Source organism: Sander lucioperca, chromosome 18, assembly GCF_008315115.2.
Source record: "Sander lucioperca isolate FBNREF2018 chromosome 18, SLUC_FBN_1.2, whole genome shotgun sequence".
NCBI classification, from domain to species: Eukaryota; Metazoa; Chordata; class Actinopteri; order Perciformes; family Percidae; genus Sander; species Sander lucioperca.
In genome coordinates this window covers 8,442,814-8,465,313 of record NC_050190.1, presented here as the reverse complement: position 1 = coordinate 8,465,313, position 22,500 = coordinate 8,442,814, and the positions used below count along the sequence as shown (strand labels likewise).

General features: G+C 42.2%; 1 protein-coding gene across 3 annotated transcripts in view; it reads right to left on the bottom strand.

Annotated features, from left to right (window-relative positions):
* prkd1 (protein kinase D1) overlaps nucleotides 1-22,500 on the bottom strand; it is a 94,088-nt gene that overhangs the window by 70,626 nt on the left and 962 nt on the right. Inside the window, exon 1 of one of the 3 annotated variants that reach the window (XM_035994841.1) lies at nucleotides 3,648-3,723. The exons of the other annotated variants lie outside the window; for them this stretch is intronic. The gene's annotated coding sequence lies outside the window, so the exon portion shown is untranslated. Of the gene's footprint in view, nucleotides 1-3,647; nucleotides 3,724-22,500 lie in introns of those variants that run through there. 3 annotated transcript variants of the gene reach the window in all.

Sequence of the window (22,500 nt, the reverse complement as noted above, 5' to 3'; positions counted from 1 at the left end):
GAGATTGGCATGGGGTACTTTCCATAAAATCATCTCTCAATGCAAATCAGACCAGCTATTAGGCTAACTGACATAAAACCATGTTAATCTCTAGGTATGGTGAAGGGTATGTGATGATGTGGGGGTATGGTGAAGGGTATGTGATGATAGTATGTAGTAGCCTTCATGGTATTGCAGTTTTATGTTGGGTTTTGATGCTTTATAATGCCATAAAAATGGGTCAAAGTTGAAACTATATTCATGACTTGAAGCTGACAGCCGTAAGTCCTCCATGACGGACGAAACAAGAGGAGCAGGTCACTTTAAAACACATCTGCGGCCATTATCCAACACACACACACACACACACACACACACACACACACAGCGGAGTGGAACCGCAGGAAGTTAAAGGTGCAGGTTGCTGTTATGTCAAAGATCGATGAGGCCTCGCTTAAACGAGCAACACATGGGCCAACTGCAGAGCACCGCTGAGACTGCTATCGACCACACACACACACACACACACACACACACACACACACACACACAGTGGCACACACACGCACACGATGACACACACATATACACACACAGTGGCACACACACACACATGACACACACATATACACAGTGGCACACACACGCACACACACAATGACACACACACATACACACACAGTGGCACACACACTAGATGACACACACGCATATACAAAATGGCACACACACACACACACACACACACACACACACACACACACACACACACACACACACACCTTAGCTAAAGACTGGAAGCGGGGGAAAACTGCTAGCCTGTCTCTGAAGCTCAATGACATTGTCGATTAGATAAATTAATAAAAGTTAATCAGAACACAAACAGAAATGTAAAAACGTCGAGATTTTACAACTGAGATGCAGAAGAGGAGATGCAGGAGACGAAGCAAAAGAGGAGGGAATTTAAAGAATAGGAGGATGATGAAGATGAGGAGGAGGACGACATTGAATGTGAGGAAGAGGAGGAAGAGGGGAACGAGCATAAAGGAGAACACGATGAAGAGGAGACTCTTCACTTTTGTGAATCAGGCCTTCACCTCGCTCTCTGCCTCTCAATAAGATCCTCAACAATACACTTCACAGATACATATTTGTGTGTGTGTGTGTGTGTGTGTGTGTGTGTGTGTGTGTGTGTGTGTGGTGTCGCCATAGCAGCAGTGCTAGTCTTGTTGTCATGGCAGCAGGAACTCAAGGCTGATTCCTCTCCTCCTTGTCCTCCGTCTCTCTCTCTCTCTCTCTCTCTCTCTCTCTCTCTCTCTCTCTCTCTCTCTCTCTCTCTCTCTCTCTCTCTCTCTCTCTCTCTCTCTCTCTCTCTCTCTCTCTCTCTCTCTCTCTCTCTCTCTCTCTCTCTCTCTCTCTCTCTCTCTCTCTCTCTCTCTCTCTCTCTCTCTCTCTCTCTCTATTAAATTTGGTTCAATACTTTTCCTGTACTGAATGTACTTTAGCATGTATCAAGCCTCTTTTGCAAGGCATTGTGGGTATTGGAGTATTGGGTATTCAGCCTGTTCTCACGAAGCATTCGTACATATCTCTGGGAAAAATGCAGCACTGTAGTTGGTATGTACTCCACGTATTTATTCCTGTCAGCAGCACGTTGACTGCTGCTGTATAAGAGCGTGAAGATCCTCGTAGGGAGGAGGTCGGGGGGGATGTCTGGGTCCTAAAAACACAGGACTTTCAAAAGGGGGGAGCAGAGTTCATGTCCTGAAGAAGTTAAGGAGAAAATACAAGACTTTCACCAGGAAACAGGTGTTCATGTCCTGAAGAAGTTAAGGAGAAAACACAAGTCCTGGGAGTGTTTTAAAGAAATAGCTCAATATTTTGGAGACTACGTTCATTGTCTCTCTGTGTGAGAGCTGTCGGTCGTTTCAGCGAGTGTTTAGTTGAGTTTATAGCCGACAAAAAGTGAGCGTCATGTGGCGACGACAGTTAAGTTTAGACACCAAAACGACTAGTTAAGATTGAACGTCTTGTTTTTTTTAACCCCGGAAAGGAAGTCCAGCTCCACGGCTTGAAAGCTCCGTGTTTTAGGACCCAAAACATCCACCCCTGACCAAATTACAGCGACGGCCAACCGGTCACGTGACAGTTAAGTTTAGCGTCTTTAGACAACAAAACCACTAAGATCAGAAAAAGATTGGTTCAGATTAACCCTTGTGCCGTTTTTGGACCATGCACTTGTCAAATCAACAGTTTTTGTCCCTTTCTTTGACATTTTTGGCGCTTTTTAAAAATGTTTCTGCTTTTTGTTGCCGTTTTACACTTCTTTCCACTACTTTGTATAAACACCCCTAACACCAACTTATTACCACTAGTTTTACACTCATTTATATGAAAATTATACCTAATCCTTGAGTTAAAAAAGCAGACGTTATTAATTATTTAGACAAATATTTAAAGGAAGGATTAATCACAGAAAGGTATACAACGATGTTCATTGAGGGTACTGTTTCGAAAACATTTCAATTTATTTTTCAAATGCTAAAAAAGTTAACGAAAGTCAACGAAAGTAGAGATCCGATCTTTCGTTGTACTTGTGAAGCCCGTTGTGTGGAATCATCCATGTTATTTTTGGGTAATTAAAATTAGGTAGTTAATCTTGTGTTGTCTTCAGGTCGACCCGCAACTTTTGTTTTTTTTCTGGGTCAAAATTTTAAACTTTTAAAATTTTAAAATCTTTCTTCAAACGTTTGTTGTTCTTTCGACACATGTCACTTTTCCGGACGTTTTTTTCCGATTTTTTTTCAAGGGTTTTGTCATGATTTCCGACATTTTTTTTTTAGATTTTCTTCCAGGTTTTTTGGCACTATTTGACGTTTTTTGTCAATTTTTTTCCAGCATTTTCTTGGTCTATTTTTCCCAGGTTTTGTCAAAATTTCCGATATTTTTTTTTTTTTATTTTCTTCGAGGTTTTTTGGCACATTTTTTTTCAGCAATTTCAAAAAATATATATACTTGTCGATTTTTTTCAGCAATTTTTTCTTTATGTTTTTGACAATTTTTTCCCAGGTTTTTTGTCATGATTTCCGATATTTTTTTTTTTAATTTTCTTCGAGGTTTTTTGGCACTATTTGACGTTTTTGTCAATTTTTTCCAGCATTTTTTTTGTCGATTTTTCCCAGGTTTTGTCACAATTTCCGACATTTTTGTCGATTTTTTTTCAGCAAATTTTTAAAAATGTTTGTCGATTTCTTTCAGCAATTGTTTGTTTTTGTCGATTTTTTTTTCAGCGATTTCTTTGATGTTTTTGTCGATTTTTCACAGGTTTTGTCACTATTTCCGACGTTTTTGTTGATTTTTTGCAGCAAATTTTTAAAATGTTTTTGTTGATTTTTCCCCCCCGTGTTTTTGAATCTTTTTCCAACATTTTTGTCACTTTTTTTCAAATGCTATGAAATTAAATACAACATCCACATTCAATGAAAGTACTGAAATGATAATTGATTTTACCTGTGAAGAGTAATGGTTGTTTGGAACCATCTACGTTAGTTTCTTTGACAATTTGGTTGTAGGAAACACAAATTTCTGATATGGAAACGTTTTAAAAATGGATCAAATTTGACCCATTTGACGAGGACATTAGGAGGGTTAAGCAGTACATTACTTACCTCAAAAAACCTCACTTCTAAACATCCAAACTGTCCCTTTAACAGACTAAAAATACAGAATGTCCAGAGCGAGATTAAATGAAATGTTTGTTTGAGCAATCTTCTGAACTCTTTGCTGAACTGTGTGCACATATTCATTGTAAAATACAGAATAAAATACCTTTTTTCCATTGCAGGAGAAGCACAGCTGTGATCAATAACATTAACGATAACTGCGTTCAGATCAGCCAGCTCCGAGTCTTTGCTATTGTTGTGAATTGATGGATGACTGTTGGGGACACTTTTGTTTGATCTAAGGCATCGTTAACGTTATAAGCTCCACCTGTGCTTCTCCTGCCTGCCTGCTGTGAAGAAGAAAAAAGGTCTATTGAAGCCGGTGCAGCTGAAATTGCGTTTGCTAAAACCCACCAGACTCCATGTAAAGAAAGAGTGATTTTAGCATCGTAAAACACACTTCGTTCAAAGTCGACAGAAACAACATAAATCTATGAAAAGCCGTTTTGGGTCGTCTTTCCACTTTTCCAACTATCACAACTCTAGTTCTGGTTGAAATAAACACACATTTTACCGATTTACATATGAAAATATGTTGGCTCTATACACGCTAAAAGTACTGTTTTTTTAAATGGAGTTTGGTGAGTTTAGCCCTACTGACTTCTGAGCTGTTTCTGGTTAAACAGAAAGGTCTTAAATGATTTTAAAGGTCTATCTCAGTAGGGATCCTTTCCATAATGTTGTCAGACACTTAGAATAATAATCTATAGGTATATGTGTGAAACAAGAGCTGTGTTTGAAACCGTTCCCTAGCACTGTTCGCCATTTTATAGTAGTGTTTGAATTCTCCACGGTTAATCACATTCACTATAGTCCATATAAAATACCCACAATGCACCAGTAATGTCTCTGTGTCACGTGGGGTCCGCCACTGCTTTGCCTCTTCCAATGGGAGAAGTGATGCTGTTGTCACTTCACTTTTCTCAGCCTCGTTTTCGATGCTATTTTTCACTAACACCAACTTTTCACCAATAGTTTTACACATATTTTTAAAATTAATGGTCAATAAATCTCATTCATAGGAGATTATACCTGATTTTGAAATGATTTATGAATGATTTTGACTAATATTAGAGGAACGTATGTTGGTGGAGAATCACAGACGTGTGGATGTCAAAGTTTAGTCAGGTTTTGAAACCATTTCAATTTTTTCAAATGCTATAAAATTGAATACCCACAATTCAATGAAAGTAGTAATCGAGTACTTGCAATTATACTTCATTTCTTGACTAATTTGGTAAAAAAGAAACCCATATTTCTCATATAGGAGTGTTGAGAATGAGGTTAAACATCTCAAACTCGGCATCTTTCAGCTCTGTGTGAAGTTTTGAGAACGGGTCAATTTTGACCCGAGGACAACAGGAGGGTTAAGTGAGTGTCCGAAATCTCGTTTGGTCGTTCCCTAAATAGTTCTCTGTTTAACAAACACTGTACAGGAAATGGTGAGTGAGTGAATGAGGGAGCAGTTTGGAACACAGCCAGGCTTTTAGACACACTTAACCAGTCCTTCCAGAAAAATGTGGAGTTTTTTTGTGATTGTTGCAGCAAAAATCCTTGATTATGCGGCACGTTTTCTTAAAAAATGCGATGGAATATGCGGGATATTTATGCAATTTTATGCGATGATGTTTTTGTTGCTTTCATTTACACTTTTTTCAACTTTTGTCGTATTGTTGTCGACATAATGCTCCTACAGAATTAACTAGTCTTACTGCATGTCGCATTTGTCACATTTTTTTGTTTCCACTTTCAACTTTTTTGTGGCTTTCTCTTACAGCTCTTACAAAATTCAGCCAAAAAAGTTCCTTAGCCGTCATACAGTTTAGCAAATCAAGAAACACTGTTCCCTGTCTTTTTGGGCTTGGCGCATTAGACTTGTAAAAATATTTGGTGAACCTAAAGTGATATCTGGGCCGGATCAAAATCTGCGAATAGGATTTAAATCGAGATTATATTCCGTATATAATGTCCCTGATTTTTAGTGAGTGAGTGAAAGAGGGAACAGTTTGGAACACAGCCAGGCTTTTAGACACACTTAATGTATTTATAGCATCGGTGACTGACTGTATAAGTGCAGAAACTCGCTCAGGAACACGTCATCACTGCAGCCGAAAACCTCTTTTCCAAAGCAAACTGTTAATTTAAAGAGGAGGCTGCTTATTTCAGATTGACCACAAAATGTCTTCAGACTTTAAAGACACGGAAAAGATACTGAATCATTCGACTGCAGCTTTCAACATGAAAATCATCCAAAAACAGGGGAAGAGGATGATGTACAGATCCTGGACTCCTCTTTCAGAACACCTAATGGGGATGTGAGGGGGCTGTCACTGTCACCATGACGACAAGACATGCTGCGTGATGCCAGGTGTATGTGTGTCATCGCAATTTGGTGACATCGACGGTGTGAGCAGCAGATGCAGTTATATATCTGTGTGTGTCGGTTTCAATGTGTGTGCATGAACAAATTATGTGTTTGAATGTGTGCTGACTCCCTTTTAAAGGGTAACTACCATTTTTTTCAACTTGTTTTCCTATGTTTTTGTGTGTAAGTGACTGATTGGACAACAATCTTTCTAATTGGTCCAGTATTGAGTGTGAACGCTGTAACCAGCAGCTACAGACTGGGCTGCAATGTAACCCTACAGGACAAATGTGCATCGTCAATTTGGTCCGCTAAAAGTGCTGTTTTTGCCGCTGACAGGCTCAGATTAATATTCTAAGTGTCTGACAAAATTAGGGAAAGGATCCCTACAGAGATAGACCTTTAAAACCTCTTTAAGACCTTTCTATTTAACCAGAAACAGCTCTGAGGTCGCTAGCGCTAAACCCACCAGACTCCATTTAAAAAAACAATACTTTTAGCGTGCATAGAGCCAACTTATTTTCACATGTCAAACGGTAAACTATGTGTTTATTTCAACCAAACTAGCGTAGTGATGGTTGGAAAAGTGAAAAGACGACCCAAAACGGCTTTTCATACTTTTATTTTGTTTCTGTCGACTTTGAATGAAGTGTATTTTACGATGCTAAAATTACTGTTTATTTACATGGAGTCTGGTGGGTTTAGCGAACGCAATTTTGCGGATGTTTTTATGTTTAAAAAAAGGATCTTACTCTTTAACAGAAAGGTTGTGTGTGTGTGTGTGTGTGTGTGTGTGTGTGTGTGTGTGTTCATAATGAAGGAACATGTCAGCCAGTGACAGATTATGGTTCTATGATACATCAGGCTGTGATACACACACAATACTTGTTAGGGGATACATTCTCAGTTGGCTTAAGTCTTTAACATGTTGACGAAGAAGAAGGAAAATGTGGAATATCAACAGATTTTAAAGGACAGAAGCGAAGAACAAGAAGGCGAGAAAGATGGAGAGATGAATAAAGAGACATGAATGGATAGAAAAGTGGAGCTGGGTTAGAGAGAACAATGACACACACACACACACACACACACACACACACACACACACACACACACATCTGTTCTCTTCTGCTTCATTCACTGTGTGTGTGTGTGTGTGTGTGTGTGTGTGTGTGTGTCTCATAATGGCCCTGAGAAGGACACTTCACAGCCGCAATCATCATCAGTTGCCAGGCAACAAGGAGAAACTGCCACCGACAGAAAACACAGCACACACAGCGTTATTATTACTGTTACAAAGGGTCAGAGGTGGGTGTGTGTGTCTGTGTGTGTGTGTGTGTGTGTGTGTGTGTGTGTGTGTGTGTGTGTGTGTGTGTGTGTGTGTGTGTGTGAGAGCTGAAGCCAAACCATCACAGCGGTTTCTTTCATCAATTTTCATCTGATTTAGATTTCAGTCTTTTGATAAATTTGTATAAGTCAACATGAACTGAAGACGTTTTACATTACACTTGGTTTTAAAATGCGTCTTGGGCAGACAAGTCTGTCCTCCCCGGAAAACACCCACATAATGCGTCCGGTACACTCGCCTCAGCCGACCTGTCGTGCGCAAATGTGACGTCATGGGAGCGCCGTAACTGTTTACACTCACGCGTGGTGGTCGCGACACTAGTTGCAGTCATCTCCTGAACAGAGGTGGCGCTAATGAGGAAAGGCTACTGACTTTGCTATTTCTACGGTAGAGCTTAGATCGGCCCAAAAAATCAAGCCCGAACCTGCCCGAGCCCGAGCACGTTGTGTCCGAGCCCGGCCCGACACATTAACTGTAATTATGAGCCTGAGCCCGATTTAAACCCGACAATTTTTTAATACGTGGGCCGTTATAACTGACGTTCTCAACTACAATTCAGAGTTGTTTGAACTACAGAAATCTGTTTAGAATAATACAACAAGGACGAAGCTGTAAACTGCTGTTTGTTTAGAATGGAACGGATCGCAAGTGGATCCGAATGAAGAAACGTAAAAAAAAAAAGAAACGATGATGAACAACATATTGTTGTCACTGCCCACGACTTGTTTAAACTGCTTCCAGACCTCCGACTTTCCTCCACACAAGGTAATTCTCCTGTTTTTCTTTTTTTCTTTACATCTTCAAGCTCCCGGTGTGATGTGTGCGAGAGGAGGAGACTCCGCGCATGAAGTGCTGCATTTTGTAACTGCAGCCTAACTTTTGTACACATTTGTTACTTTTATATAGCCTATATATATATATTTATAATATTTCTGATTATGGCATAGCTATCTCCCCACCCAAATAGGATAATAAGGTAATGGATAGAAAAAAAAAAAAAAGAATTGCTTGATCAAGGGTCCGGCCCAGGCGCGGTCCGGCCCGGCCTGAGGATGTGGCGGAAAATAACGGCCCGAGCCGAGGTCCGGTCGGGCTCGGGTCGGGCTCGGGCTTGGGTCGAGAATCTAAACTCTATTCTACGGACTAGAAAATGAAGAAAAAGGTAAACAATGACAGAACTGGCAGCAAAGACAATATAATGGACTAACAGGTCCCGTGTCTCTGGACGGAGACCAGTGAAGGATATTAAAAGATCTTTCCCGGTGATGTTTGAGTGTTACTGAGCAGCCTCCAACTGAGCTTGAAGACGTAGATGTGACGTGAGCAACCTGTCTGAAAGTTGGAAGTCTTCTGGTAGCTGTGCCAAGAGAAATCTCAATCATTCCCAATCTAGCAGAGACGGAGAGCGTAGGTATATGTAAGGAGATAACATAGACACAGGCTAATTATTGATCACTAAAATGATAGTTAACATTAGTAATTCAACTTAAACAGCTAATGGAAGTCCAAACTGCCTGAGAGCTTCTCCTGTACTATACGGTAATTCCTCTACTATGAGACAGTAAGTCTCGTGGTTATGACCCAATCGTTAGCCTATTTTTATAAAAACGTCTGCTACGGAGCCATAACGTGAGGTACAAGGTAATGGAGCCTTTTATACATTGTCGTGTTTCTTTAGAAATAAACAATGGACAAATAGAGTCTTTAAACTCTTCAGATGTAAAGTTATTCTCTGTCAAAGTGACGTCAGAATGAATGGCAGTCAATGGGATGCTAACGGGAGGTGATGGCTTGGTAGCATTAAAATGGCGCCGTAGGAGGTTTGAGTTCTGAAGCGAGGCTTACCCCCTTGACGTCAATGCTTCGATGTGATTGGATGAGCTACTTGGTGGGATCAAGCATTTCATTCGCCCTAAAAGAACTCATCTTAACACAGTAAGTTTACAAGAGAAACTTGCAGTCACTCTCAGAGTCCTGGCATCTGGTTCCCGGCGAGCTCGTCCATGCTTCCTGTTTCCTCTTTGTCGTGCGCCGCTAAAAGAAATAGAGTGGTGCACGCCCTGTGGCACTTAAGATCCTGGCGCACCAGCGAGATCTACGTCATTTCGACGTCACATTGGCGCTCAACAGGTCGGCTGCGGCGACTGTGAAAAGGCCTTACGGTAGGTTTCCACACAGCGAAATTTGGCTTCGCTCTCATTGAGGTTGAATGGAGACGAAATTCGCCCTGATTGGGCGAGATGAGAGCAAATCGCAGAGGCAAGCGAAACAAAGTTGAAGAAAGTTTAACTTTATTCAAATGAGTACCACTCGAGAACCAATCAGGTCTGCGTGTTTGTGTTTGGAGGCGGGAGTTACAAAACAGTCTGACCAAGATGGCGGAGGTTATCAGAGCTGTATCCAAGGGGGTCAGCTTCTCCTCAGACCGCGAACCTTCTATGGCGCCATTTTGATGCTACCAAGCCATCACCTCCCATTTTGGCGCCACATTGACAGAGAAAAACTTTACATCTGAAGAGTTTAAAGACTCTATTTGTCCATTGTTTATTTCCAAAGAAACACAACAATGTATAAAAGGCTCCATTACCTTGTAGCTCACGTTATGGCTCCGTAGCAGACGTTTTTATAAAAATAGGCTAACGATTGGGTCATAACCCAATCGTTAGCCGCGCAGGCAGTTTCGTCTCACATTAGCTGTTTAAGTTTAATTACTAATGTTAACTATCATTTTAGTGGTCAATAATTAGCCTGTGTCTATGTTATCACCTTACATATACCTACGCTCTCCGTCTCTGCTAGATTGGGAATGATTGAGATTTCTCTTGGCACAGCTACCAGAAGACTTCCAACTTTCAGACAGGTTGCTCACGTCACATCTACGTCTTCAAGCTCAGTTGGAGGCTGCTCAGTAACGCTCAGACATCACCGGGAAAGATCTTCTAACATCCTTCACTGGTCTCCGTCCAGAGACACGGGATCTGTTGGTCCATTATATATATGTCAATGGCTGTATCATGAAAATTTGTATGTGATTAAAATGTTTCTACACGAACATTGGTACTTGTATCAACACGAATTGTGATTTATATGACACACAAACTTAGTCAGGGCACATACACCACTAAATAGACCACAGTAGATGTTAGTTTAAAGACTCAAACTTTTCAGCTAGCCGACAGGCTAATCACTAGCATGTTCAGACATTGGATTTCATGTAAGCCTAGCCAGGCAGCTAGGCTGCTTGTGCATTCCTTTGATTACATGTTTTGTTGCCGAACATTGACGCTTGTATCAACACAGATTCCACAAGCTACAATAGCAACGATAGCTTGCTAGCAAACTACCTGCTAGCTACCTATGCTACCTAGCTTCAACCCTCTCTGCTAGCTACCTATGCTACCTAGCTTCAACCCTCTCTGCTAGCTGCCTATGCTACCTAGCTTCAACCCTCTCTGCTAGCTGCCTATGCTACCTAGCTTCAACCCTCTCTGCTAGCTACCTATGCTACCTAGCTTCAACCCTCTCTGCTAGCTACCTATGCTACCTAGCTTCAACCCTCTCTGCTAGCTGCCAAGCAGCCGCTGTTCTGTTGTGGTCTGGCGTGTTGTTTTCGCGACCACGCCCCCGAGGCAATATTTCGCTGGCCGAAATTTGCTTGGTGTTTCGCTGTGTGGAAAACTACCGTTAAGTCGGGAACAAACGGAGCTACGTCACATTCTGCGTCACGTGGTAACCTTCAGGAAGTGAAGTAACGTCTGATTTGAACCCAATCCATCAGTCACTTAGACTCAAAAACTACGGTTCAGGTTGAAAAGGAAAGAAAACATTCTCCAATTTAGAAGAACATTATAAAAAAGCCATTTCGAACACACCTGTTTCCACACACACACACACACACAAGCACACGCACACACACATACACACACACACACACACGCACACGCACGCACACGCACACATTCACACGCGCACGCACACACATGCATGCGCACGCACATACACGCGCACGCACACACACGCGCGCACGCACACACGCTCACGTGCACGCACACAAGCACACGCACGCACACACACACACACGCACATGCACGTGCACGCACACACACACACATACACACACACGCACACACACATACACATACACGCACACACACACATACACATACACGCACACACACCTCTTGTCATTAATCAGTTCATTTTGTGCTATTTGAAGTTGTAAGTGTTGCATGTCATGCAGGTGTGATGTATAAACAGGTGAGCTACTGTGTGTGTGTGTGTGTGTGTGTGTGTGTGTGTGTGTGTGTGTGTGTGCGTGTGTGTGTCGCACAGTGTTGAGCTGTTAGCATCCAGGGTCTCAGATTTCAGGTGTAAAAGTCTCACCGAGGAGAAATGAGGTGATTTTCACCTGAAATAAGACGATTAGTAAATCTGAGCAGAGTTAATGGACACCTCACGCCGTGAATGTGTGTGTGTGTGTGTGTGTGTGTGTGTGTATATGTGTATTCATTCACACCAAGCAGTCACCATTTTCTACAAGAAATTCTCAAGAGATTTTTAATTTAATATTGAAAACAGTGTTTCTCCAGCTGTCTGCCAGCGACTCCAATGTCTAATAATGACGAACATACATGTGCTGTTTTCAATTTTAAAACAAACTCATATGTAATTTTAAACGTTATTGTTTGAATTGGCTGTTTTTTTTCCGCGTTGTCGGACTTCTGTATGAAGCTGACTGTTTTCGCAACGTCTCCAATTTACGTCACAACTGATCAGCGTGACGTTCAAAGGAAATACGGAGTAAAAACATTTACGTTACTGTCAACTGACAACCCGTTCTCATTCCGAACTCATAAAATAAGGACGTTTGGACAGTGGCTGTCAGTGTCTGATGCGACGAAAAAGGCGTCTTTCAGCGTGTTTGTGTAACGCACCGGGGAGAGCAGCAGTTAGAGAGGATTTAGAGAGTAGTATGTAAGGAGGTTGGTTGGGGGGGTGGATGGGTCAAACACAGGACTTTCACCAGGAGAGAGGGGTTCACGTCACGCTTGTCACGCTTGCTATAGTCGCTTTTTTCTTTCTTCCCGCGTGTCACAGAACCGTACGCCCACCCACGACCCTTTCCTTAACATAACTGTGTCAAAAGGGACGGCAATAGTCCCGACCAAGCGTGTTTACTCACAGCGCTAAAGGGACGGCAATAGTCCCGACCAAGCGCGTTTACTTACAGCGCTAAAGGGACGGCAAAAGTCCCGACCAAGCGCGTTAATTTGTAGTGCTAAAGGGACGGCAATAGTTCCGACCAAGCGCATTTACTTATAGCGCTAAATGGACGGCAATAGTCCCGACCAAGCGCGTTTACTTACAGCGCTAAAGGGACGGCAAAAGTCCCGACCAAGCGCGTTTACTTACAGCGCTAAAGGGACGGCAAAAGTCCCGACCAAGCGCGTTAATTTGTAGTGCTAAAGGGACGGCAATAGTTCCGACCAAGCGCATTTACTTATAGCGCTAAAGGGACGGCAATAGTCCCGACCAAGCGCGTTTACTTATAGCGCTAAAGGGACGGCAATAGTCCTGACCAAGCATGTTTACTTATAGCGCTAAAGGGACGGCAATAGTCCTGACCAAGCATGTTTACTTATAGCGCTAAAGGGACGGCAATAGTCCCGACCAAGCGCGTTAACTTGTAGCGCTAAAGGGACGGCAATAGTCCCGACCAAGCGCGTTTACTTATAGCGCTAAAGGGACGGCAATAGTCCCGACCAAGCGCGTTTACTTATAGCGCTAAAGGGACGGCAATAGTCCCGACCAAGCATGTTTACTTATAGCGCTAAAGGGACGGCAATAGTCCCGACCAAGCGCGTTAACTTATAGCTCTAAAGAGACGGCAATAGTCCCGACCAAGCGCGTTTACTTATAGCGCTAAAGGGACGGCAATAGTCCCGACCAAGCGCGTTTACTTATAGCGCTAAAGGGACGGCAATAGTCCCGACCAAGCATGTTTACTTATAGCGCTAAAGGGACGGCAATAGTCCCGACCAAGCGCGTTAACTTATAGCTCTAAAGAGACGGCAATAGTCCCGACCAAGCGCGTTTACTTAAAGTGCTAAAGAGACGGCAATAGTCCCGACCAAGCGCGTTTACTTAAAGTGCTAAAGGGACGGCAATAGTCCCGACCAAGCGCGTTTACTTATAGCGCTAAAGGGACGGCAATAGTCCCGACCAAGCGCGTTTACTTACAGCGCTAAAGGGACGGCAAAAGTCCCGACCAAGCGCGTTAATTTGTAGTGCTAAAGGGACGGCAATAGTTCCGACCAAGCGCATTTACTTATAGCGCTAAAGGGACGGCAATAGTCCCGACCAAGCGCGTTTACTTATAGCGCTAAATGGACGGCAATAGTCCCGACCAAGCGCGTTTACTTATAGCGCTAAAGGGACGGCAATAGTCCTGACCAAGCATGTTTACTTATAGCGCTAAAGGGACGGCAATAGTCCCGACCAAGCGCGTTAACTTGTAGCGCTAAAGGGACGGCAATAGTCCCGACCAAGCGCGTTAACTTATAGCTCTAAAGAGACGGCAATAGTCCCGACCAAGCGCGTTTACTTAAAGTGCTAAAGAGACGGCAATAGTCCCGACCAAGCGCGTTTACTTAAAGTGCTAAAGGGACGGCAATAGTCCCGACCAAGCGCGTTTACTTATAGCGCTAAAGGAGACTTTTAGCGCCAATAAGAACGACAAAGGCACCTGACCAAGCGTCCTTGTTTTACGAGATGACTGTGAGAACGTGTTGCAACTGACCGAATGGATCGATTGCTTTAGACAGACATTGCTTCCCTGATGTCTCAGCATAAGCAGAACCATTCGTCCTCTTTGAAATGGCAACAGAGACAGTTATTGAGTGATCTATTTGTATAAACTGTCATTCAACTTGGTTGTAGTTTGTAATATCTTTTTGAAGAATGAAGCCTTTTGTTTTTGGTGATATTTTGGCAGTTAGGTGTTCCGTGAGTTTTTGAATTGGGTAAATGGTCTTTGGTCTGAAAAAAATTGAGAAACCCTGCGCTATAACGACATAGACACACATGTATGAATCCTCCAGATCCCATCCAATAAAGTCCAGATCCCATCCCAATAAAGTCCAGATCCCATCCCAATAAAGTCCCCATCCCAATAAAGTCCAGATCCCCATCCCAATAAAGCCCAGATCCCCATCCCAATAAAGCCCAGATCCCATCCCAATAAAGTCCAGATCCCATCCTAATTAAGTCCAGATCCCATCCCAATTAAGTCCAGATCCCATCCCAATAAAGTCCAGATCCCATCCCAATAAAGTCCAGATCCCATCCCAATAAAGTCCAGATCCCATCCCAATAATGCCCAGATCCCATCCCAATAAAGTCCAGATCCCCATCCTAATGAAGTCCAGATCCCCATCCCGGTAAAGTCCAGATCCCCATCCCAATAAAGCCCAGATCCCATCCCAATAAAGTCCCAATCCCCATCCAAATAAAGTCCAGATCCCATCCTAATAAAGTCCAGATCCCCATCCCAATAAAGTCCAGATTCCCATCCTAATAAAGTCTAGATCCCCATCCCAATAAAGTCCAGATCCCATCCCAATAACGTCCAGATCCCATGCCAATAAAGTCCCGATTCCCATCCCAATAAAGTCCAGAACCCATCCCAATAAAGTCCAGATCCCATCCCAATAAGTCCAGAAACCATCCAAATAAAGTCCAGATCCCATCCCAATAAAGTCCCGATTCCCATCCCAATAAAGTCCAGAACCCATCCCAATAAAGTCCAGATCCCATCTCAATAAAGTCCAGAAACCATCCCAATAAAGTCCAGATTCCCATCCCAATTAAGTCCAGATACCATCCCAATAAAGTCCAGATCCCATCCCAATAAAGTCCAGATCCCATCCCAATAAAGTCCAGATTCCCATCCCAATAAAGTCCAGATTCCCATCCCAATTAAGTCCAGATCCCATCCCAATAAAGTCCAGATCCCACCCTAATGAAGTCTCAATCCCATTCCGAAAAAGCCCGGATCCAATCCCAAACCCATGTTGACCGCATCTAAATCAAATCAAATCTGAAATCTATTCTAATGTGCATCACAGTGCAATTCAAGCTTCATACAAACAAAATAAACGTAATAAAAAGTGATTTATGAAGCAGATAAATCAATAAATAAGAATAATATTTCGAAATATATGTACAGCGAGTGGTTTGATGTCAGATTTGGTTTCGAGAGAAATATTCACATCCATAACATTATTTGTGCAAATGAGAGAAAAGCGAGCTCACATTGACAAACACGTCACGATTTTCCTCTGCATCTATCATATTCATACGGACACTAACACGGTCTGTCTGTGTTTGATTGTGAACGTTTGGAAACCGCTTCAGTTCATAAAGCAAAAGCCAGAAAAACAGAGAAACCCCTGCAGAGCGAACGAACAAAGGCATTATTCATCTTTTTATTCCAAACGAGAAGTGACGGTAGCCTGAGAGTGAGTCACCCCGCTGACTAACACAGGAGCAGATCCCTGATTTCCAGCTCACATACTGAACACATGCAGGAAAAATACAGCTAAACACACTGCAAGCCATCACAGAAATGTTATGTTCTTTACAAATACATCTCAGGCCCTATCTTGCACCCGGCGCAGCGTGGCGCAAAGCCCGACGCAAGTGTCAGTTTCCCGTCCAGCGCCCATGTCATTTCAACAGCAAATACACCTGTTCCCATCTGTGGCCCATGGACGTGCTGGTCTTACAGGGAGGTGTGTTCAGGTGCATTCTGGGCGTGCTGGTCTTACAGGGAGGTGTGTTCAGGTGAATTCTGGGCGTGCTGGTCTTACAGGGAGGTGTCTTCAGGTGCATTCTGGGCGTATTGCTATCTTGAGGCAGCGGGAAGTGATCGCGCCATTGACCAACAAAAACCTGGTCTAAAGTCAATAACGCAGCATTTCATTGTTATTTTAACAGAGCATTAGTAAAATCCTCCTAGACTCGTGCACAGCGTGCACACTATGCTTGTTACACACACAGGGACGCACAGCAGCACACACACATGCAGAAGATTAAAAATAAAAATATTACGGTGCAAATCCTCCATCATAATAACAATGCTCCAAGGTCCCATTGCGCCTGGCTTTTAAAGGGAATGGGAGATGATCTCTGATTGGTTGATTGCATGTTACACCAAAAACTCACCTCTGATTAATGAAGACACTAAGTACAACCCTTTAGAACCATGCGCCCGGCACACGGACTCTTTTTTCCACCGTCACACTAGCAAAAGTGGATTTGGACACGCCCTAAACACACCTGCACCAGGCGCTTCACGCCGTGCGCTTAGATCGTTAAAATAGGGCCCCTCAAGTCTCTGATCGATCACAACTCTCTCCGTCATGGAGGGACGAAGGGCTGTTACATCATGAATCTAAATATCATCCTACAAAATTACAGCGACCACCAACTGGTCACGTGGTAACAAGTCACATGACAGTTAAGTTTAACGGTCTGTCAGTTAAATTTAGCTGAGAAAAGGTGACTGTGAGCCGGGTGCAGAGCAACGTTAGGTTACGTCGTTTCACTTAGTTAAGTTTAGAAAAAGATGGTGGTTTGGGTTAAAATCACTTCCACCAAGTTTAAAGTGCTCATATTATTCTCATTTTCAGGTTCATGATTATATTTTGAGGTTGTACCAGAATAGGTTTACATTGTTTAATTTTCAAAAAACACAGTGTGAAGCATTGCACTTCTATCCCATCTTTGGTGGGAGTCGCACATGCGCAGTAGCTAGGTAAGGACTACTAGCTAGAAGCTAACGCTGCTTTAGCTAATACCACATCAGCTAGCTGTTTCTCCAACTTCGGTCAGTACAAGGCAGGATTAGCCGGGAGACTTCTTCTAAACGAGGGCACACTTGCAGCTTTGCGTGGAAAATCTGCAGAACAGGGACATGGAAGTAGTTCTATACAATTTATTTTGTAGATTAGGGTGAACTCGTGTGTGTTGTAGCAGTGTTTTGGCGGTTAGCCACCTTGTTCTCAATGGCAAAACACTGCTACAACACACACGAGTTCACCCTAATCTACAAAATAAATTGTATAGAACTACTTCCATGTCCCTGTTCTGCAGGTATTCCACACAAAGTTGGAAGTGCGCCCTCGTTTAGAAGAAGTCTCCCGGCTAATCCTGCCTTGTACTGAACGAAGTTGGAGAAACAGCTAGCTGATGTGGTATTAGCTAAAGTGGTTAGCACACACTAAATGTTTCGGCCGATGACGTAGAAAGCCGTGCAGATTTTGACCAGCTCACCCAGAGACTGAAGGCAGGACACATTCAGAAACCGTATCTCACTCTAAACACCATGGATGGTTTTTTTTCCAAGTTTGTATGCATGTGGAAGCACCAGAGACACAAAATAACTCCCCAAATCCCAGAAAAAGTGATTTTTTTCATAATATGGGCACTTTAATTAAAATCAGGCCAGTACTATTTCTGCAATCCTGCCGACTGACAAACCCACAAACTGACAAAACGAGCCGAAAACATGACTTCTTTCCCCCCTGCGGTGTCTGTTATTTTCGATATACAATTATTTTAAAAATAAAAAGAGCTAGAAGAATAACATGAAAACAAAAGCCCACACACTGCTTGCTTTCCAACCTCGATTTGAGCGTCGCGCTGTTGCCAGCAGCACATTTAGAAGAACAACAAGGTGACTCTGTGATGTCTCGTGTTACAAAATTATATCTCAAATAAAAACGTATCACTTTACAGATCCATTATTGGCTGAATTTGCAGAATCTTCACTGATCTTGAGATGGAAACACAAACCCAAACAATAGTTCCTAAGGTTTGTTACTGGGACTATTTGTGTCATGATATTGTGGGTTTCTGTTTCTGTTTCTGTAGTTTTTCATGTTTTATTTGTTAGTAGGCTACTCTTTGTGTCTCAAAGCGCCTACTTGCACACTTCAAACACTTACCGTGGATTTCCACTGGATGCGGAACGTCTGCGGACCGGCTCCGCTGCAGAACGGCTGCGTGCTCCGCCGTCCGTCAATACCCACCAGGTCTGGATTTGTTGCGTCACGGCTGCGGCCATGACTGACAGCTGTAGTCACGAGGACCCACGAGATCTCACGAATTCACGTAGAATAGAACCACAAAACCACCAGCAGTTAGTTTCCATCCAGAGGAGTAGAGGGGAAACTACTCTGAGCTGTGTTTTCAAGGTGTAGTGCAGGGAAATATGATCCGCCGTGAGCACGCTGGATTTTACTTTGAAAATTAACGGATTTTTATTTTGTTTCTGTGCTCGACTTCCTGTCCCCACTATCTGCCGTATGCTGAATTGCTGCGGAGCTCTCCGGCGTCCGGCAACAATAGAAGCTCTGGTATCAGCTCCGGAGGGCTGGGACCGCCGGAGCTGGGACGGAGTCGGGACGCAGAAGTTCTGCAGTCAGTGGAAATACACACACTGACTTTAATGGAAACCTAATGACTCCGTCGACGTTCCGCAGACGTTCCGCAGACGTTCCGCATCCAGTGGAAATTGCCGGTTAGTTTTAAGTATATAGTGTAGATATAATGCAAAAATTCAGTGTACTAAAAGTACCCTGATGACCCCTTAAAAACAGTCAAAAAGTTCAGTGTGGAACGATGCACCCTACTCGCACTAAACAGGCGCCATCTTGACTACAAAGCGGAAGGAAGCCCTTGACCGGCAGCTGATTGGACGAACGCGTCACGTGGGTCTGGCTGCTCCAGAAATTCAAAACCGACCATAAAGGTGGCTCGTTCAGAATACGATCTCGTATTTTACACTCCTTCCTGGTTGTTTTTCCCCTGTCATGTCTTCTGGTTTTTCTCCGTTTGTGCCTTATGTTGTAAGTCTTTTGTTTAATAAAATACCTCTACTCTATTTTTGGGTCCAAGCCTTGCAATTCCTGACAATTTGGTTGAAACAGCCCAAATAATTTAAGTTTACTTCACTTTCTGTTTTTCTTTTCCAAAGCTAGAAACGGCCACATCACTTTGAAGTCATTTTGTCACTTTGTAGTCGTTGTGTCTCTTTGTAGTGATTTTGTGTGACTTTGAAGTCATTTTGTGTCACTTTGAATTCATTTTGTGTCACATTGTAGTCATTTTTTGTCTCTTTGAAGTCATTTTGTGTCACATTGTAGTCATTTTTTGTCTCTTTGAAGTAATTTTGTGTCTCTTTGTAGTCATCTTTGTCACTTTGAAGTAATTTTGTGTCACTTTGAAGTCATTTTGTGTCACATTGTAGTCATTTTTTGTCACTTTGAAGTCATTTGGTGTCACTTTGAAGTCATTTTGTGTCACATTGAAGTCATTTTGTCACTTTGAAGTCATTTTGTGTCACATTGTAGTCATTTTTTGTCTCTTTGAAGTCATTTTGTGTCACTTTGAAGTCATTTTGTGTCACATTGTAGTCATTTTTTGTCTCTTTGAAGTCATTTTGTGTCACTTTGAAGTCATTTTGTGTCACATTGTAGTCATTTTTTGTCTCTTTGAAGTCATTTTTTGTCTCTTTGAAGTCATTTTGTGTCACATTGTAGTCATTTTTTGTCTCTTTGAAGTCATTTTGTGTCACATTGTAGTCATTTTTTGTCTCTTTGAAGTAATTTTGTGTCTCTTTGTAGTCATCTTTGTCACTTTGAAGTAATTTTGTGTCACTTTGAAGTCATTTTGTGTCACTTTGAAGTCATTTTGTGTCTCTTTGTAGTCATTTTTTGTCACATTGTAGTCAATTTTTGTGTCCCCATAAATTAAGCTTTAGTACGCAAACTGCGTGCGGAGACTGCAGGCAGTCGGATCGCAGAGCCACGCTCCTCCAGGATTTTGTAACAGCAGCGATTGGCTACAGGAGAGAAGATGTCCTTCTTAACCCTCGTGTTGTCGTGTCGTGTTGATGAAAATCAACACTTTTTTCACATTTTTTCGACACATTTTTCGATGCTTTTTTCAACGTTTTTGACCGTTTTTTTTGTTTGTTTTTTACATTTTTGTCGGTTTTTAAAACATTGTTAGTGTCTTGTTTGTTTCATGCTTTTTTCAAAATTTTATTCTGCTGTTTTCGAGACTTTCAATGCCTTTATTTGCTTTTTTCAATGTTTTTGTCCCTTTGAAGTCATTTTGTCACTTTGTAGTCGTCTGAGTTACTTCGTAGTCGTTTTGCGTCTTGTTGTGAATGTTTTGTGTCAATTTGTGATCATTTGTAGTCTGTTGGAGTCGTTTTGTGTCTATGAATGTTTTCAGACTCTTTATATATAGTAATTTTGAAACTCTTTGTGTCTGTTTTGCATAACTGTAGATATTTTACATCACTTTGTAGACGTCTTGTGTGTATTTTGCGGAAGTGTAGTCATTTTGCGTCTGATGGTAGTCGTTTTGTGTCCCTCTGTAGTCTCTTTTCCAAAAGCAGAAACGGTAACACTTTACAATAAGGTACACAAAAAAATAGGTAGTTAATGTTTTTCAGAAGGGTAGTTACCCTTTTTCAGAAGGTACCCTTCTGAAAAACAGTAACTACCCTTCTGAAAAAGGGTAACTACTCATTCGTTACCCTTCTGAAAAAGGGTAACTACCCTTTCAAAAACAACTACCTATTTTTTGTGTACCTTATTGTAAGTGTTACAGCAGAAACAGCATCAGGCACCAGCCTGGTTGGTTAAAGGGGTTAATGTCATTGACTGAAAGTGCGTGTTTCTATAGACGGCCTCGCCTGTGGCGCTGCACATGTATGGATGCATACATGGTATTGAATATTCCTCCTTTCCTCTCTCTCACACACACACACACACACACACACACACACACACACACACACACACATACACACACATGCATGCATGTAATGGGTAGTGATACACATCACAGGTTTTCAGAACAGGAACTCTTTGCATGAGGGTTACCAAATGTTTTCATATTAAAGCCAAATATCAGTTTTGAACCCATCAGTGACCAAGTCTGAACTGACGTCTCTTTGTGCTCGTTTTGAGTCACTTTCAAGTAGTTTTGAGTCTGTTTGTGGTCCTTTTAAGATTGTTTGAGTCAGTTTGAGGTTGTTTTGCTGCCATGTGGTGGTTTTGCAGTCTTTTTCTTGGCATTCTTAGTCTCTTTGTGGCCTTTTTGACAGTTGAAGAGGATCTGATTGGTCTACACTTACAAATTTACAAAAACATCGAAAGAATACAGTAGTTAAAAAGTGTTTTCGCAAATCATGTTAACAGTTTTAAAGTGGCCATATTATTCTCATTTTCAGGTTCATAATTGTATTTTGAGGTTGTACCAGAATAGGTTTACATGGTTTAATTTTCAAAAAACACCATATTTTTGTTGTACTGCACATTGCTGCAGCTCCTCTTTTCACCCTGTGTTCAGGTCTCTGTTTTAGCTACAGAGTGAGACCTCTCACTGCTGTAACATCTTTGTTGGCAGTCGCACATGCTCAGTAGCTAGGTAAGATCACATGATCAGTAGCTAGGTAAGATCACATGATCAGTAGCTAGGTAAGATCACATGCTCAGTAGCTAGGTAAGATCACATGATCAGTAGCTAGGTAAGATCACATGCTCAGTAGCTAGGTAAGATCACATGATCAATAGCTAGGTAAGGACTACATGAGCTAGCTAGCTGTTTCTCCAACTTCAGTAGTACAAGGCAGGATTAGCCGGGAGACTTCCAACTTTGCGTGGAATACCTGCAGAACAGGGACATGGAAGTAGTTCTTTTGTAGATTATGGTGAACTAGTGTGTGTTGTAGCAGTGTTTTGCCATTGAGAACGAGCCAGCATGCTAACGGTTAGCCCCCCTAGCCCCCTCGTCTCGGCTAGTGACGTAGAAAGCCGTGCAGATGTTGACCAGCTCACCCAGAGACTGAAGGCATGACACATTCAGAAACCGTATCTCACTCTAAACAGCATGGATGGGTTTTTTTTTCAAAGTTTGTATGTGTGTGGAAGCACCAGAGACACAAAATAACTCCCCAAATCCCAGAAAAAGTAGGCACTTTAAAAATAAAAATCGTATACGTAGCT